We start from the raw sequence: 18,501 nt of genomic DNA on the forward strand, positions 1-18,501 counted from the left end.
CGGCGAGCTCTGAAAAATCGACTGACCCAATTTTGAAATTTAGTCTACTGTGATTTAACTAGTGTGGAATATAAAAGGGGAAAACCATAAGCATTGCGAGTATGGTGTTGAGCGTGCCATGGCGGATCTGAAGGTGCAAACCGGACAAAGGCAACTTCGCAACCAAGACAAGAAATCAGAGTAAAGCAGTGGCGATCTATTTTCTTGCTGCGATAAATAAGTTGAGCAGATATGAAAGAGTACCGCCTCTGGTGCGGCGCCGTGTACGCATCTGCTGAGAATTTGACGGTGATGCGGTAGCGATGGCTGTCGGCGGCGTGGAAGCAGATCTAGGAGGGTAGACGGTGGCGGCGGGGCGCGGTGGACGAGGCGGTCGTAGGAGCGGCGCCGGCAAGGTGGACGACGGTGGGGATGAAGCGAGAGGACGGGATGCAAGGATCCCGGTCCGAAGCCGTGGATGAGAGAGGTAGATCTCTTGTAATGGACGGCGGTGTCGGGGTATCAGCTCCGGCATGGTGGAGGAGGACGGCAGTGGATGGGGTGGCGGACGGCGGCGAACAGAGGAGGGTGGGGTGGAGAGGGTGTTTTGGCGCCCATGGATTACGAATGGGGAAAAGGGAGGTAGAGAGGAAGGGGGGACCATGTATTCATGGCGCGCTTGTCTCAAATGCGAGGAAATTTACAAACTTAGCCCCCGTTTCAAATTTCTACTACATCACAACAACACTAGTAGGTTGGGGATAGGACGGTAATCTCGCATACACCAAATATTTGCCGACGACAGTTTGTTTTTGGCACCCACCATGTATGAATATGAATCGGGGAGGGAGTCGATTTCGGCCGAGGACACACTGTGTTTTGGCGCCCATCGTGTATGAATCCGGGTGAGAGGCAGTTACGCCACGTTTGGGTGAAATTACAAACCTACCCCTATCGAAACCTATAGAAATCCAGCATATAGGCTTTGCGTGGCAGGGATAGGCAGTAGTGATTTCCATCTCACAGATTTTGGTTTCGGGCGGTCACTGCGACTTTCCTCGCTTCGTCCAAATTTTGCAGAGTGCATGTTTACCGTGCCAACTCAATTCGAATCCCGTTTGTATTCTATTTTTTCGGGCGGGATCCATTTTCAATTGGAATTACATTCTATATACATCATTTTTTATATATATACTTTCAAAAGCACAACAAAGTATTCTGCTCCTTTATATGTATAATATGATTTACAAATACAAAGATCTCGAAATCTTAAGGTTGAATTTGAAAAAAATTAAGCAAATTATGTTCTACTAAAATGTATGGATCAGTAATATCTACATATTAAATAACATAGATGTGCGTGAATTCATATGAGTATGCATGTTTGATAGATCAATTTTGGTTCGAGTATGGATTACATGTATCATCATCTCGAATTCAAATATTTGAATCCCTTTTTTGTTCACTCCTTTCACGCCCATCTCTCTCGCATGCATGCTCCTTCAGGTAGCTATCACTCTCTTTTCTCCAGCTCACCCATATGCTCACTTCATGTTGCTCCTATCCTCGCAAACATGGTCTCTCGACGTCTCCCTTGAGAAGTGTCACACTCTCCCTATCATTATAAATTACACGGTTTTCATTATCTCTCATGTCTCTACTGTTCTCTCGCATCACTCGGTACCTAAGCTTTCTTTTTCACCGCCAAACACATAGTCTCACTACAAGAAATATGTCAACTTGTGACCTTGACTATTGGTCACTGAAATGTCATTGTTTTTCATTTGCGACCTTTTTGTGACAAAAACAGAAGGTCAAAAGCTGGCGATCGTAAACTGAAATTAACGACCTTCTCTGTGAGAAGGTCGTAGACGTTTACGACCAAAATATGCCTATTGTTTTGTTTTGGTCACTAGAAGACTCCCCAGGCCACGTAGGCATCCGACGTGGCAATCTGATGTGGCACAAAAATCAGCCCGGTCCAATTCGATTTTCTACATGGGCCTAGCCCAACAATTTGGCCTTTTTATTGTTTTTTCATGTGAATTTTTGGTCGGCTACATGGGCCACGCCCTACAATTCGGCCTTTTAATTTTCTAGGCCATGGCCCTTTTGCAAACCATTCCATTAGGCCTTTTTGTAAGGTTTTACAGAAATGCACAATGTTCCAGTCCACTATTATTTGGGCTGTAGCATTTTTAGAGCCCATATATTATTTGGTCCAGTAGAACATTTGGTCTTTTTATTATTCACTGATTTCCAGTTTACACATTTGAACAGCAAACACTCAATAATTCTCTAAATTAAATGATTAAATTCAGAAATCATTCATCCAAATACACACAATAGCACATACAAGTCTGCACGTCCAACCTCAACTAAAACAAGCAAAAAAAGATACACATCAACTAAAGTTGTGGTGCGCTTCCATCACAGCAGCAGCAACCTAAGCGACATTAGACCAAAAAGAAACAATGCCATCAACATGAGGCGGTAATCCAACTTAACACTTGTGAGGAGCAGCGCCACCAGGAGGATGCCGATCGCCCACGAGGGCGCTCCAGCCCAGGGGCGACATGTGGGAGCTAGAGATGTCAATGGAGTATCTGGCCAGCCTCTGGTACCTGGCCACAGGTCACATCAGAAATATTCAGAAATCAGTTGAACATAATTGACTACAAAAGAAATCAGAATTGAACAGAATTGTCATGCTTGTCTACTTTCAGGAAAGTTAATACATATTTCCATGCTTGTCTACCAAAGAAATTGTATCAACTTAACACTTAGTCATGCATAAGTGTTTCACATCAAAAACATACAGCAGTGCAGACTCAAAATTGTATCAACTTAACACTTAGTCATGCATAAGCATTTCACATCAAAAACATACAAAATTTGGAGTAGGAAACTGAATCTCTAAATACTCCAGCTGCAAATACTGCTAACACTAATAGGCCAGTAGCAAATACTGTATTTTTGGAGTTTTAACAAATGTTCAGTAATTTATGGAGTACAACAGCAACATCACATTAAGAAAGTGAGCTAAATCATCACATTTTCAACTCATTACTGAATCTTCTCAGTGAATCAACTAGTACTACAACCAAATTCAGTTAATTAAGCTACTCCATTTTGAAGTACTGCTCGAGTGCTGCTCGAGTGCTCAAACATGCAGAGATACAAGTACTACAGGTTTCTCGAAGGCGTAGAATCGACCTAGCATGTCACGAGAGACATATTAGTACATTTTGTTGGTGAGGCAAGGAAACAGATAGCACTATGTACCGCATCTAGAGAATTATGCCCAGCTCACTTCATTTGGAGTTAAGAAACTCGATAAACAGTCACTGGCAGTAAGACACCACTACTAGAAGTACTATTGTAGTAGTAGAGGAAGAAGAATATAGTACAGTACTACTACACATGTGTGCTAACTAGTAAGTAATAAGATACACATGAGTAACTAGGTGTAGTAGTAGAAGGGACCTAGATAGTACCCAAGACACATACTGCTAGTAAATTGTTGTTATGGGTGAGACAAGAGAGCAGGTGGTACTCTGTGGTGCTGCTAGGAAGGGAATTATGGCCACTCGGAATAAATTAACAGTGAGTAGTCCATGGAGTGTCACCAGCAGCAAGATAGCACTACTCTTCTAGCACTCCAGCAAGAAGAATAAAGTACTCCCTCCATTCCAAATTACTCGTCGTGGTTTTAGTTCAAATTTGGAGCGAAGGGAGTATATAATACACTAAAACCACGACGAGTAATTCGGAATGAAGGGAGTATATAATACACAGGCAAGGCAGACTTGGTGCTAATAGAATACAGGAGCAGTAATTAACAAAGAGAGCAGAGCAGAGCAAAAGGATCTGCTCTGCTTTGGGGCCTTGGTAACAGTAATTAACAGAGGATGAATGTGCAAAGTGGAAGAGAATAGTGGTCGCTTACATAGGTAGGCGACTCGTGGGTTGCTGGCCTCGGCCTCGTTGGCGACACGGAGGATGAGGGCGATCTCGACGAGCAAGGAGGGGACCACCTCACTATTGAAGATAGCTCAGAAATATCAGTGTTAACACTTTAACAGAAATATTATCATCTCAGATGTATTTATTCTAAAGGTGCGGCAGGTCCTAACCCTATCATAGGCATACGCGTAAACAGGTGCATGACAGTGTTAAGTTTTATACAAGGATGTGGCTTATTGAAACTGAAAGTCCAAGTAAAAGTCGTCAAGAGCAAAAATAATGAAATGTTTAGTCCCAGGTTTGTGAACTACGCGGCAATTCTTTTGAACTTGTAATACGGAGGCTGAGTTAGTACGCAGACTGTCTGTAAGCTACAACATGGCCCATCCAAGCACAGCCCAACCCGTCAGCTACAAAGAGCATGAAACAAAAACAAAATACCATACTTAATTGGAGCTTTATTTTTTTGTTCTTACACGGGCCCCTAATAAATAAAGAGTCAGAAAAGCGTCTGAATGGAATCGAGACTCTGTTTCAGGTAGCAAAGTGGCAAGCAATCTATTTGTGCAACAGCAATACTAGGCTTCACTCTGCTCATCGTCATATACCAGATAATAAATAGTGGACATGGAAATGGCGTTGGCGCTGGCACTAGGTAGGCAAGCAACAGTTCAATGGTGTTGCCAGTTTAATGGTAGATATTAGGACATGCTATAATAATAATACTACAAATAAGCTGGAACCAGGGTTAATTCTAGTTCAGCGTCGACCATGTCAGCAGCCACAACAAACAGAGACCATGCAAGCTTGACCTGGGTATGTCTCCTCTGAATATGCGAACCTGTACACAGCAAGGTCACAAAAGAAACAAAGTTAATTGAACATTCTGAACATCCAGTAAAAAGAAATAATTCAAGACAAGTTAATTTGTTGTCAAGCAGAATTCTCCTACACGCTCGGCATCCGCAAGGAAAGTTCAATATCCTTCCCTTGGTAGTACTCAAATCAGCCCAAGACCAAGATAATTTTTAACAAAACTATAGAAGCTACTCCATGCTTTAACAAAAATACAAAAACTACATAAGCTGCACATTCAGATTGTGATACTCCCATCTTCACTATATGCATGTTGTGATACTCCCATCTGCACATTCATGTTTCAGCAAAGGAATCATAAGCTGCACACTTTCAGTAGTGTAGAATTTACATAGTATTCAGCGGCATGCAAATTCACCTTTAGTGCTTCAAACAATTTAGTTCTCTAGATAACGTGTTCTACCAATTATGTAATCTTACCAAATGGATGGTCATCCAGCTTTACTCATACATGGGATCATATTTGTATCTGATTTGTATAATGAGTCTTTGCATAGGGATAAGTTAGGGAAGCTAGTGTAAGCATTAGACTCTAGCAGTATTGAAACAGTTCCAGGAAATAAAAAACTGCTACCGGTTTTCAGAATAGATGCTCACATGAATCATTGGTTAATCTTGAATGAACCTTTAGCTCAGAGAAGTCCAAAAACATTGTGCACCACCATGGCACCATCAACAGCAACAACTTGTAGCTATGATTTCAGAATAGATGCTCCAGGTCCTTATAGCATAGATCCTGTCAATAAATTTCACAAGGGAGCGTAATTTTAAATTTGACAAACAGTTTAAAAAGTTTACTAAAATGTTGCATCACATGGATAAATAGCATACAGATAATGTTGCATCACTATTGAGGACAGATGGCAAGATCTTTTGCACAAAATTTAACAGTGAAATACAAGTGCAAGATCTTCTCTCGTTTATTACTACTACACAAGCCGGACAGGATCAGTTGGCTGCCTAGCTCTATTGATTTCAGGAGGCGGCAGGAGCAGCATGCACAAGGTTTTTGGTCAAGGCACAAGGTAGAATCCCATAGGCCAAAACTAATACGCCCGCTAGAATCCCGAGCAGGCACAAGGTAGAACAAACAAAGTTGGGGTTTGGTCCAAGGCACCAGAACCTAGCTTGCCCCGTGAGCGCGACCCAACAGTGGTTAATCGGCTAGCTGCTGGCCGGCTCTCCCTCCTCTGTCGGAACCCCGTCCAGCTAGCCGGCCGGCAGCAGCCGCCCAGAGACGAAGCACGAGAGGGGATCCGATCAGAACCTCGGCCGTCCGACCAGGGCTGGAGGAAGGGGTTGGGGGAATCCGTACCGAGCAGAGGAGGCTTCCGTCACGGTCGTAGTCGTGGACGAGATCAGAGACGCGGACGAGATCAGAGAAGCTGTGCCTGATGAGGGGATGAAGATGATCTTGACGAAGAAGCCGACGAATCCCATGACGATGAACCCAATCGCCGTCTGCGCTGCCAACCTTGGTGAACTCTGTGTGCCAAATCAGCGTCAGATTTGGCGAAAGAGGAAAATAAACCAGATCCAGAACGAGGAGAGAGGGAGAGAGCGTCCTTACCCTTGCGGTCGGGCTTTGTAGCAGCGCTTGATGAGGCAGACGTTGTCCTTGGCGAACTCGGGAAAGGAGGCACGCCGCCATGGAGAAGGGGGATCCGACGGGTTGCGGCGCAGGTTGAGGTACGGGTGTAGGGTTAGGGAAGGGAGGTGTCTTGGGGTGGCGATGCGGTGGGGAAGGGAGGGTGTCGGGGTGGTGATGCTGCGAGGAAGGGCGCGGGGAGGCCATGGATGAGGGGAGGTCGCCGCCAGCAGGTGGGATCGGGGGAGAGGATTGGATCCAATCATGGGAGCCGGCCCCCACAGGGACAACCCACAGGAACAGCACGAGGCGACAACCCAGCCACTACACGGCGGCGAGGTTGGTCGAGGACGAGGGCGACGAGGGGAGAGTGAGGGCGGCGGCGGAGGTGGGTGGCGGCGAGGTTCAGAGGGGTGGGTGGCAGCGACGAGGGGGGCGAGGGGGATCTGCATCGCGGGAGAGGGGAGAGGATCTGAGCGGGGAGGGAGAGAAAGAAAGAAAGAATGGAGGCGGGGGGTGGGTGGAAAATGTCCATGAGGACAGACCTAGGGTTTCGACTTGGGTGGGTTTGGGCCGTTGGATCCGGAAGCATCCGACGGTGGTGGATGCGTGATCCGCGTGATATGCTCATGGTCCAATCAGAATGCAGCAAAACATTTGATGACCTTATGACCATATAAATTGGTCGTGATCGATTCAAGATAAAATATTTCATTCCATTTTTCAGTGCTCAAAATGAGTTTTTTTATGAAATTCCTATCAAATATTTGTTCAAATGATATCATATTTTGCACAAGTTTACATCGTGGATTTGCAAACAATATAGACAAAGGGAGTTTTTATTTCCTTTGCATGAAAAATCAATTTTCCATTTATCAAGTGCCCAAAATGAGTTTTTTGTGAAGGACCTATAATATATTTGTTGCAAAATTGTACCAAATCAATTTTTTAAAATACTAGGACATATTTCATGCACAATTGACCAAATGGTTAGGTGTCAAAAGTTTTTATCCACCTGTGGTGAAAAATACAAATTTCCGCCGATTCAGCTGGAAACGGGTCAAATTTAAACTGCAGCTGCCTTATAGTTTGCTCTTTATTTTTTTACAAAAATCATTTCTAGGTTCATAAGTATCTATTTAATCAGAGAAACACCAAAAAAAATTCCAAGATTCAACCACTAGCTAGGAACGGTCATTCCCGCCATTTTGACTGCATTTTGAATCAGGCATGAAAAAATCAAAAAAATCAAAAAAATGGAAAACCTTTGCATTGTGTAATTATATGTGACCAAGTTATCAAGAAAAATTATAAATTTGTAATACGGCAATTATTTTAAATAAGTGTTCTCAGAAACGAGCTATCATGCATGAAGATTCATGGCTTTCAAGTCAAATGATCAATCTTATGGCCACATTCATGACTTAGTTTGTTCAAATGATTTCATATTGTGCACAAGGGTGCATCTTGGAATGGCAGACAATGTTGCCTAAGGGAGTTTTCATTTTCTTTGGACGAAAAATTCATTTTCCATTTTTTGAGTGCCCAAAATGAGTTTTTTTGTGAAGGACCTATAATATATTTGTTGCAAAATTGTACCAAATCAATTTTATAAAATACTAGGGCATATCTAATGCACAATTGACCAGATGGTTAGGTGTCAAAAGTTTTTATCCACCTCTGGTGAAAAAGACAAATTTCCGCCGATTCAGTTGGAAACGGGTTAAATTTGAACTGCAGCTGCATTATAGTTTGCTCTTAATTTTTTGCAAAAATCATTTCTAGGTACATAAGTATCTATTTAATCAGATAAACACCAAAAAAATTCCAAGATTCAACCACTAGCTATGAACGGTCATTCCCGTCGTTTTGACCGCATTTTGAAATGGGCATGAAAAATTCAAAAAAAATCAAAAAATTGGAAAACCTTCGCATTGTGTCATTATATGTGACCAAGTTATCAAGAAAAATTATAAACTTCTAATATGGAAATTATTTTAAAAAAAGTGTTCTCAGAAACGAGCTATCATGCATGAAGATTCATGGCTTTCAAGTCAAATGATCAATCTTATGGCTACATTCATGACTTAGTTTGTTCAAATGATCTCATATTGTGCACAAGGGTGCATCTTTGAATGGCAGACAATGTTGTCTAGGGGAGTTTTCATTTTCTTTGGACGAAAAATTCATTTTCAATTTTTTGAGTGCCCAAAATTATGTTTTTTTGTGAAGGACCTACCATATATTTGTTGCAAAATTGTACCAAAACAATTTTCTAAAATACTAAGACATATTTAATGCACAATTGACCAAATGGTTGGGTGTAAAAAGTTTTGATCCACCTCTCGTGAAAAAGACAAATTCCCGCCCATTCAGCTGGAAGCGGGTCAAATTTGAACTATAGCTACCTCGTAGTTTGCTCTTTATTTTTTCCAAAAATCATTTCTAGGTACATAAGTATCTATTTAATCAAAGAAACACCAAAAAAATCCAAGATTCAACCACTAGCTAGGAACGGTCAAGCCTGCCGTTTTGACCGCATTTTGAAACGGGCATAAAAAATTAAAAAAAATTGGAAAACCTTCGCATTGTGTCATTATATGTGACCATGTTTCCAGGAAAAATAATAAACTTGTAATACGACAATTATTTTAAAAAGTGTTCTCAGAAATGAGCTATCATGCGTGAAGATTCATGGCTTTCAAGCCAAATGATCAATCTTATGGCCACATTCTTGGCATAGTTTGTTTAAATGATCTCATATTGTGCACAAGGGTGCATCTTGGAATTCCAAACAATGTTTCTTAAGGGAGTTTTCATTTTCTTTGCATGGAAAATACATTTTCCATTTTTCGAGTGCCCGAAATGAGTTTTTTTGTGAAGGACCTACCATATATTTGTTGCAAAATTGGACCAAATAAATTTTATAAAATACTAGGCCATATTTAATGCATAATTGACAAAATGGTTGGGTGTCAAAAGTTTTGATCCACCTCTGGTGAAAAAGACAAATTCCCGCCAATTCAGGAGGAAGCGGGTCAAATTTGAACTGCAGCTGCCTCATAGTTTCCTATTTATTTTTACCAAAAATCATTTATAGTTACATAAGTACCTATTTAATCATAAATACATGGTTTGGTGGCGATACGTCGAGGTTTGGGCGGTGGCCGAGGCCCCCAACTCTAGAGCGCGTAAACTCGCATGCCCGCCGCGTGGTCACCACATGACCGTGGCGTTGCCATGTGTTCTAGGCAGCCTAGGCAAGTCTAGTGGGTTGGGCACTCCCTGGGTAGGAGCTAGGAAGAAAATTACAACATAAGATTCTCACGAGGAGACCGATCGTTGCTCAAACATGAATTAGCAGCCAAGTGTTTGATTAGCGGTATGGGAAATGTACATGGCTAATGGGCGTGAGTTTTGGCTGAGGATGATCAGTTACTAAGAAGACCGTCTTCACAAATTTTCAGCTCAAAAGGAGGAGCCTAGGTGGTACTTGCTTTGCAAACTACCACACTGGACATAAATACGAATGTTGAAGCTCCGCTCAAAATAATGAATGGATTGAGCTGGCATTTGGTGGAGGATGGTTATTTGGGCATAGGAAAGCACTGTAGAAAATAGATACTATTTGGACATGCCAAAGTGGTACTTCCTTCACAAACTATTGTTCTGAACAGAATAGGAAAATGAATATTTTTGAATTATTTTTGAACTAGGCAGGGAAGGTTTTTTATATATTTGACAATGATATGACCCAAAGAATTTATGAGATTTTTTTGGGAATTTTTGGAATGACAGAAATATAGGTTGCTTCACAATCTAGGGCAAAAACTGCCACATGGACATGACACATAGGCAAAACTGATGAGGTGGCGCCTAGTCATAGCAACCCACCACAATTTACAAGGCTATGACCATTATATTGGTCGTTAACAACTAGAAATAAGGCAGCGGACTAGCGTTGTTTGCTTTATGACCATTTCATGTAAGGAAATTACGACCTTTCTGACCAAAATGGTCGCAATGGTTTAGGGTTTGGAGCCCCCCGAACAGCTTTTGACCAATTGGTCTGAAATGGCCATAGATCCATGACCATTTCTTCCAGGGTCACTGACAGAAGGTCACTAGTTGACATATTTCTTGTAGTGTCTCCACTCGTATTTCACTTTGTCTTTCTCTCTATGGGATTCTCTCACACACCCTATATGTCTCTACATATGACTCATACCACTAAAATTACTCTCTCTATCTCTCCTGTAGACACAACGTTTGTTGCGGTCTCCTTTTCGTCTCCATCCCAGACTGACATTATTCATTTGTTTACCGATCAGACAAACCCGACAACCATCTCCTCTCTCTCTCACAGACACACACACACACAACTCCTACCACTAAAATGTGAATGGAAAACGAGATTTTGTTATACCCAAACAAAAAAGGACTAGAGGGAGTGATTGCTCTGACACGGGCGCGACCTCTCATAGCACAGGTATTGAACCGGCGCACCGGCCAAGAGGGCCGCACTCGTTGCAGGCCCGGGTGAGCACGCCTCCTCGCCGCGTGCAACCAGCTTAAGACTGCCCCGCCTGCCTTCATTGAATCCGCTCGTGTGCCGGCAACACATCGTTCTGCGAGCCGACAGGCATTTTAGAACACAAAAAATGACTAGAATATAATTAATTTACGCATGGTCTTGACTTGTTGTGCTCGCACTGGTAGCATGAACTAGTAGAAGATTTTCTTTATTTATAACTCTCCTCACATTTTTTTGGCTTTGAAGTGAATCATGGTTGTGGACATTATGTATGAATGTGCAGATATCTATGAACATGAGTTTGATGTGGAAGTTGAACTTGGAATGTCGGGCTTGCGCATGAACTATACCATGTCTAATGCTTCGTCTATTATTGTTTAGAAAGTAATTGCTGTTATTACATGGCCCGAAAAAAACATTTTGTGCCACATCAGTAGATGGACGGACATCACAACAGGCATGCTGACTGGATAAACATTTGAACCTAGCTATTATGAAGGAAATTTTGTATTAACAACAGTTTTAGATAGCAGGAGATGCCTAGCCTGCTCTGTCTCTGCTAGCTTATTTCTGGCTTCTTCCATCTCTTCTTTGGCTTGGGTGAAGAGAACATCTGATTCCTCTTTTCGCTTCTTCAGGAACTCAGCTACATTCTCAAGGGCTGCTGCATGCTTTCTTTTAGCCTTTACTAATGCCACGAGGACATGAACAGCTGACGACTCCACCTGGCTTGTGTGTAATCCAGCATCATCTAGGAATTTGCACCTTGTGTCTAATCCAGCATCATTAGGGAACTGGCACCTTGTGTGTAATCCAGCCTCATTTTGGAAACATGATCTCGAGGTTGACCATACTTTCCTCCTTGCAAGAACTGCATCCTGACATGAAGGTACTTCTTTTTTAGATCAATACTCAGAGCAACCTAGATCCATTTAGTAGAAGCCAGATAAACAGAACTCGGATAAGTGAATTCAAAAGGAAAAAATAAATAAAAATAGACTACAAGGTGAGAACACACACTTCCTACATCAAGCTAAAAACGAAAGCATTAGGACGATTAAGACTCTTCTTATTACACATCGAAGAACACCATGCTTAAGAGAAACAGAAACTACATCATATATACATCGAAGAACACGAGGCTACATGAAAGTAATTGAAAGGGTGTTACTTACCAAAGCTCGTTTTACAGGTTTGGTGTAGCTCCTCTTTAACTTGCCACGCTCCTTGAAGATGTCCCGAATATCCCGTGTTTGATCTTTGTTGCTCCTCTGCATGTTCATGCTCGTGGTTTTAAGATCTCAGCATGGCAAGAAAAATTTACTACTAGTAATACTCGCGCATCTTGTGGGCAACATTAAAGCACTCATCTGCCATGTTTAGAGCATCTCCAACAAGATAAACTACTCATACAAATGCATCTTGATGCGTGCAACGCATGGGCATTTTGCTAGTTCTAAAAACCTTTCCATCATTTGCCACACTACTGGTTGCAGATGAAAAACCTACCCAAGCACAACGTGATACAGGAGCGACGCACAATTACAAGCTGATATTCTGTTGGACAATGGAGGCTATAACCAATTACTTTTACGGGAACAATAGCACCCAGGAAATTTAAAGGGTAGGTATGAACAAAAATGGAGATGCACATATACTGCTAAGTGATTCAATACACACATTACCAATCGAGGAGGAGAACGATGGTCGCGGCGGCCTCTGTGAGTCATGGTCGGCAACGGGAGTCAGTTCATTGTCCACGACGGTGGTACTTCTGCGCTTGGCGTCGGCTTCCGGGAAGCAGATCCGAGACCGTGGAAGACGATGCCGGGGAAAAGGCTCCGTGTACGACGACGACGGTGGACCGGCTCCAGTGCGGCGTACGAGGTCGTCGATGATGCAGATGCGCTACGGTGGACGAGTGCGTCGATGTAAAGGGGAGGAGCACAAAGGCTGTGGTGCCGTGGAGAAGTCTATTTTGTGGTGGGGATAGAAATTGGGGAGTATTCAGGTGTACTACTCTGGGTGCCGGGGTGGGGTTGGCTGGGTAGGGTGAACCTGAAGTTACGAAAACAACCCCCTACCAAGCGTCATCTGTAGGCCTGTTCCGGAGGCTATGATGGTAACTTCCCACTACTTGAATCAGGGTCGCGGGAGATTTTCCTGCCGACCTCAAAATTTTGTGACACTGGACTCACCGTGTGGCGTGCTGAGTGATTCAGCTAAGCAACTAGCGAGTAGTAGTAGTAAGCTCTGCATATTAGGTTTAACCGAAGTCAAACTTCCTAAAGTTTGACCAAGTTTATAGAAAAATATAAAAATTTACCATAACAAATATGTATGATATGAAAGTACATTCAATAATGAATCTAATGGTATTTATTTGTTATTGTATATGTTAATATTTTTTGTTATAAGCTTTCTGAGAGTTTACAAAACTTGACTTTGACCAATGCTAATACGTGAACTTAAATAAAAACGGAGGGAGTACACATTTGTTTTCTTAGTTTGTAGTGAACTAATCATTTGTTGAAATTGTGAAATAAATATATTAGGCTATTGACTTCGAATGTAATGGTCTATACAATTCAATAGTTACAATCATTGTCGAATCCCAAGATGTATACAAGGTTTATAGTACTTCACAACACGCTCAAACTCACATAATCCCAGTCAAATGAGAATCTAAATGCATTTCATAGTTATTACTTTGTAGGATGCAACAAGAACAACCATAACTCTACATCAGCCATTATAGAAGCAACATTTTGACATATCCCAATGTGTGAATGAAACATGCAGAGAGAGATTTTGAAGATGGAGCAGATAGGGCGGGAAAGATTGTATGTATGTGGACGAGAGAGTAGGAGACAAACCTAACAAGACAGAGAGAGAGATAGAGAGAGGAAGAAGTTAGGTCTATGAGAAAGATGCATACATGTAATATACATGAGATGCGTGTGCATCTGGATTCTGTATACGTGGAAGGAGAAGAGACAACATGTTTGATGAGAGAGCAGGAAAAACATGGACGAGAGGGGAAGGATCTCGTGGGTTGAGGGATGGACAATTTTGTGCGAGGGAGAGAGGGATTGGTAATTTTGTGCAAGAGAGAGATAGGGTGGGGGAGGAGTCAGTCAGCCGTTGTCACATCACCCTGCTTCCAAATGACCCTGCATTCTCTAGCGCGGTGTGGTCGTCTTCTTCGATCTGCTCGTTGCCCTCTTTGAAGGTTGAGGTGTTGTGCATGTTGGGGTGCAAAGAAGCACAAGCGAGAGTGGTCGCCGTATAACCTTGGATGGGGATGAATTGTGTGCTCGGGGGAGTGTGTGTGTGTGTTGTGCTGTGTCTCTGTGTGTGTGTGTGTGTGCGTGTGTATGTGTGTGTCAGATATTGAGAGAAAACAAACCTAAGGAGAGAAATGGGTATTCACGAAGAGATTGTGCGGGCCTTGAGGTGGGCAGGGGCCGGGTGAGGGTGTCAAAATGTGCGCGTTGATGCATGTGTTGCATGCGACCGTGCGAGGGACGGACGAATCGAGAGAGATGGTTGTTGTGTTACAGATGCTCCTCTCTCTCTCTCTCTCCCTCTATCTCTCTCTCTCTCTCTCACACACACACAAGTAAACTAGAAGACCGTTCTCTCATGTATACACAACGTATCGGCATCTGTCTATGTCTCACTCATGCACGATCATTTGCACATTCACACCTCTCTATGTATGTATCACACGCACACCGTCTCCACATTGCCCTTCCTCCACAACACACATATGGACACATACACACGTTCTCTCTCAGTCACACACACAAAATCAGTATTAAAAAAACTAGGGGGCACCTAAAACATCCAAATCCAAATAAACACGAACTGGAGCTAAATTCAAATATATGGAAATATTGCAGCGTCAAGAACTTCCACAGGAAAAAAAAGTTGAGTAATATTCGAGGATTGTTTTCACACACACAAAAAGGATCTGTGGATGTCCTTGGAGCGCGACACGGTGACGCACCGTTCGATCGACCGCGCGACCGTGGTTCACGTGATTGCAGAGGATTCCGTATCATGGCCGTGGTACTAAGGCTGGTCACAATGGGCAAGAACATAAGCTAGTAACTAATAAAAGCGCTGCCTAAGTCTAATGTTTACGTGTACTAGTACGGTTTTCTTTTAAGTTTGACCAACCTTATATATAAAACTAAAGTAAGCTCCCACACTCACACTCATCAATATGCCGCTGCCGCCGTTGCGCATGCCGGCGCCCGCCTGCTCCGCCCAACAATTTCTCGCCCATCACCACCATGTCGCCGCCATCCCTGTGCCATGAAGCCGAAGGCTTGCCCGCTCACGTCGTCTGCAGTCCCTCCTCGCGATGCCACCGTACTGCCAAGCACGCGAGCAGCTGGTGGAGCCGCGTCTATGCACGCAGCTTACGAAGAGGAGGACGAGCGCGTGCTCCAGCACGCCGGCGAGGAGGAACTAGCGTGTCATTGTCGTCTCCGCCGGCGCGGAGGAGGCGCGCATGCTGGCTGTCGCGACGGAAGCCGATCGCGCGTGCGTCGAGCCCGCAAACCGGGTGCGGACGCGGAATCTACCTTTGAGACCCTGAATGCCACGTGGATCCTGCATTCTGAAGGAGCAATTTGGGTCAGTCGACTCATGTGAGCCGTTTGATGCAATATGGATGGCTAGAAGGGCTTCTTCCACCTCTTCTGCCGTCTTCTTCCTTTGCTCCATCGAACTTCTTTCACAAATCGACTGGCCCAAATTATACTACTAGTATGAACGTATTAAGTACAGTAGGAACACAAAGATACGAGCAGTAGTACCAACTGCAAGAAGAACAGTAGTAAGACATAGTACTAGTACTACTGTACGTCCTAAAGAGTTCAAATAATGAGAAAGAACATAAACATAGTTCTGCTGGGGCCTCAGCACAACACACCCTTGAAAATAAACTAATAAGCAACTAGTCCGCTTGACACTGCAGTAGAACCAGCATGAGCGACGACACTACCACCTACTTGGAGTCTGAGTCCACGTCCTCGACTTCGTCCTCGTCCCTCTTCCTCTTCCTCTTCGCCGACGCTTCTTTGCTTGAACCAGACACTGGGCTATGCTTCTTCATCCAACCCTTGTAGATATTTAAACAAAGGTAGGCATCCATTGCTGCGTACAGGATGTGATATTCATCTAATGTCTTCGACTCCCATGCATGATGAAACTCGTGATGAGGTTTCTTCAGTTTAGCGTATGAAGGATCAATCATGGCTGCTACCAGGGTCAGCATTGAAGGTTGAGAGGAGGACACCAGGCTTGCCTTCTGGAGATCGAAGGGCTGGCCTACAACGAGACCTATCCGACGCAGGACGTCACTGTCGTTCTTAAAGCCTACATTAATGAATTTCACTCTTTTGTCCTTGAGGAAGTTCTTAAAATCCTGGCACTCAACGTCGGCATGGCATATGTGGTAGACCAAGCAAACGTTATGTACGCAAACTTGGATCACAGCGGGCTTCTTCCTCTCTTCGTCCTTTAGATCCTTCTCTCGTCCCAGGACCGTGGTGTACTCAACATCTAGCCCAGCGACCCACTCATCCGTTGAACTGTTGAACATGCGTAGGAAGCGAGCAAGCCATGCTTTCACCGTCTCAGATCCACGTGTGTAGATGACGATGAACTGATCGCCGGTGATGGCTCTAACCTGGTACTCAGCGGCGACCATGGAGGTTTGGGAGGCCATGGATTTTGGAGGAGGGTTAGGAGAAGTTGAACTGTTGTAACCCGTAAAAAACTGGGAGCGAACTAATGTGAAAGGATGGGACGACTGGGAGCAAACTGTTGTAAGGTAGAAGACGGGGACGAGTAGGGCGTGCGAATGGCGTGGGGTTGCTGGCTTGCCCGGTGGATAAATGGCTGCAAGCCCACTATGCGGGACCCACTAGATGTCATGTCTACTAGACCCATATCGTAGGCCCGACGGTATAGCTTCTGCCTGTTCGCACGCCATGCCGGTGCGTGGATATAACTTCACTTAATTCCGTCAAATGTCGCGCCTCCCACGACCTTCGCCTCCCTCGCACGGTCGCGCCCTTTGAGACTTCGACCGGCTATAAATGAGCAATTTTTTTGCCTTTTTTAGACAAGCAATTTTTTTGCCTACTCCGCATGCATGATACCCCCTCTAGTCCTTTTTACTCCCGTCAACCGTTTGCAAAGTGTTTGACCAAATTTATACTTTTTTTGGACACCACCTTATATTGATTAACCAGCCACACCAGTACAATCATTCAATACAATATTCACCACACAGGGCGGTACGTTATTTACAAGAATACCATCTAATCTATTGTCAAAGCTATACTTAGCGATTAAGTGTGCCACCTTATTGGCTGAACGGCTAATCTTTGACAATTGAAGATTGTTGATCAACTTCGAGATGCTCAACGCTTTCATCTTCAGGTCACGCATAGCAAACCTGTCAACGCTTTAACAGGCATCAATGAAATCCCACGACCAATTTTATACTAAAAATATCAATATCTACAATACTCCCAAAACACTTAGGTGCGGTGCATTAACTTCTACCTCGTTTCTTGTTTCTTGACATATCAACCAATAGGAGATGTGGGTGTGCATGCTTTTAATGACTTGAGACTACCAAACACGACATGCTGTGGTTAGTTCATTGCATGCAATGCTATTAATTAGCAAATAAACATTAAGATCTCACGTTTTTCCCTCCTCCTTGGTCACAGTGCACAATCTAAGATGACTTGCTCACCTAGATGGAGGGAGTACTGATTATAATGAGTACTCCCTCCTTCCATCTATATAGGGCCTAATGCGTTTTTCAAGACCGCCTTTGACTATTGATAAAATTAATACTACATGACATGCATAATGTGAAAATTATATCATTGAAAGCTCCTTTCACATACGAATTTGATGATGTGCTTTGTGTAAGTTGCATGTCATATATTATTGCTCTAACATTTGGTCAAAGTTAGCCTCGAAAAACACATTAGGCCCTATATAGATGGAAGGAGGGAGTATAAGGACTACGTTTTATAATGAGTGTAAAAATATTGATTTGACATTGTGAATGTTGACACATTGTGGAATAGTTTTTGAAGTCTGCAAAAGTACTCAACTAGTGATGCCGTTCTCCACAAAAAATGTGTTTACCAATGCATGCATGAACTCTAGTTACTCTAACCCCCCTCTCTTGTTTAATTCTTTGCCACATCAGCATGTTTGCTATTCCTGTGTGCATGATGCCAGCTAAGATACCACCATTATGGCCAGCCTTAATCATCGCATGCAATAATTTAGTGCACCTTGAAATATGAACATGTGTGGGGCGTGTTTGTTTTTAATGACTTGAGACTATACCTAGCCCGGCATGCAAGATGACTTATTATGCACCGTTCCCCATACCTGCAGGAATCCCGTTCGTCTCCAAATTTTTTCCTCTCCATGTGTGGAAACAATATGCCTGCCAAACTCTCCTTCTCCCTCCGGCGGTCCCACCACTACACCCCGTGTGAAAAAAATC

This window comes from Triticum aestivum, chromosome 3A (genome assembly GCF_018294505.1).
Source record: "Triticum aestivum cultivar Chinese Spring chromosome 3A, IWGSC CS RefSeq v2.1, whole genome shotgun sequence".
In the NCBI taxonomy this organism is placed as follows: domain Eukaryota; kingdom Viridiplantae; phylum Streptophyta; class Magnoliopsida; order Poales; family Poaceae; genus Triticum; species Triticum aestivum.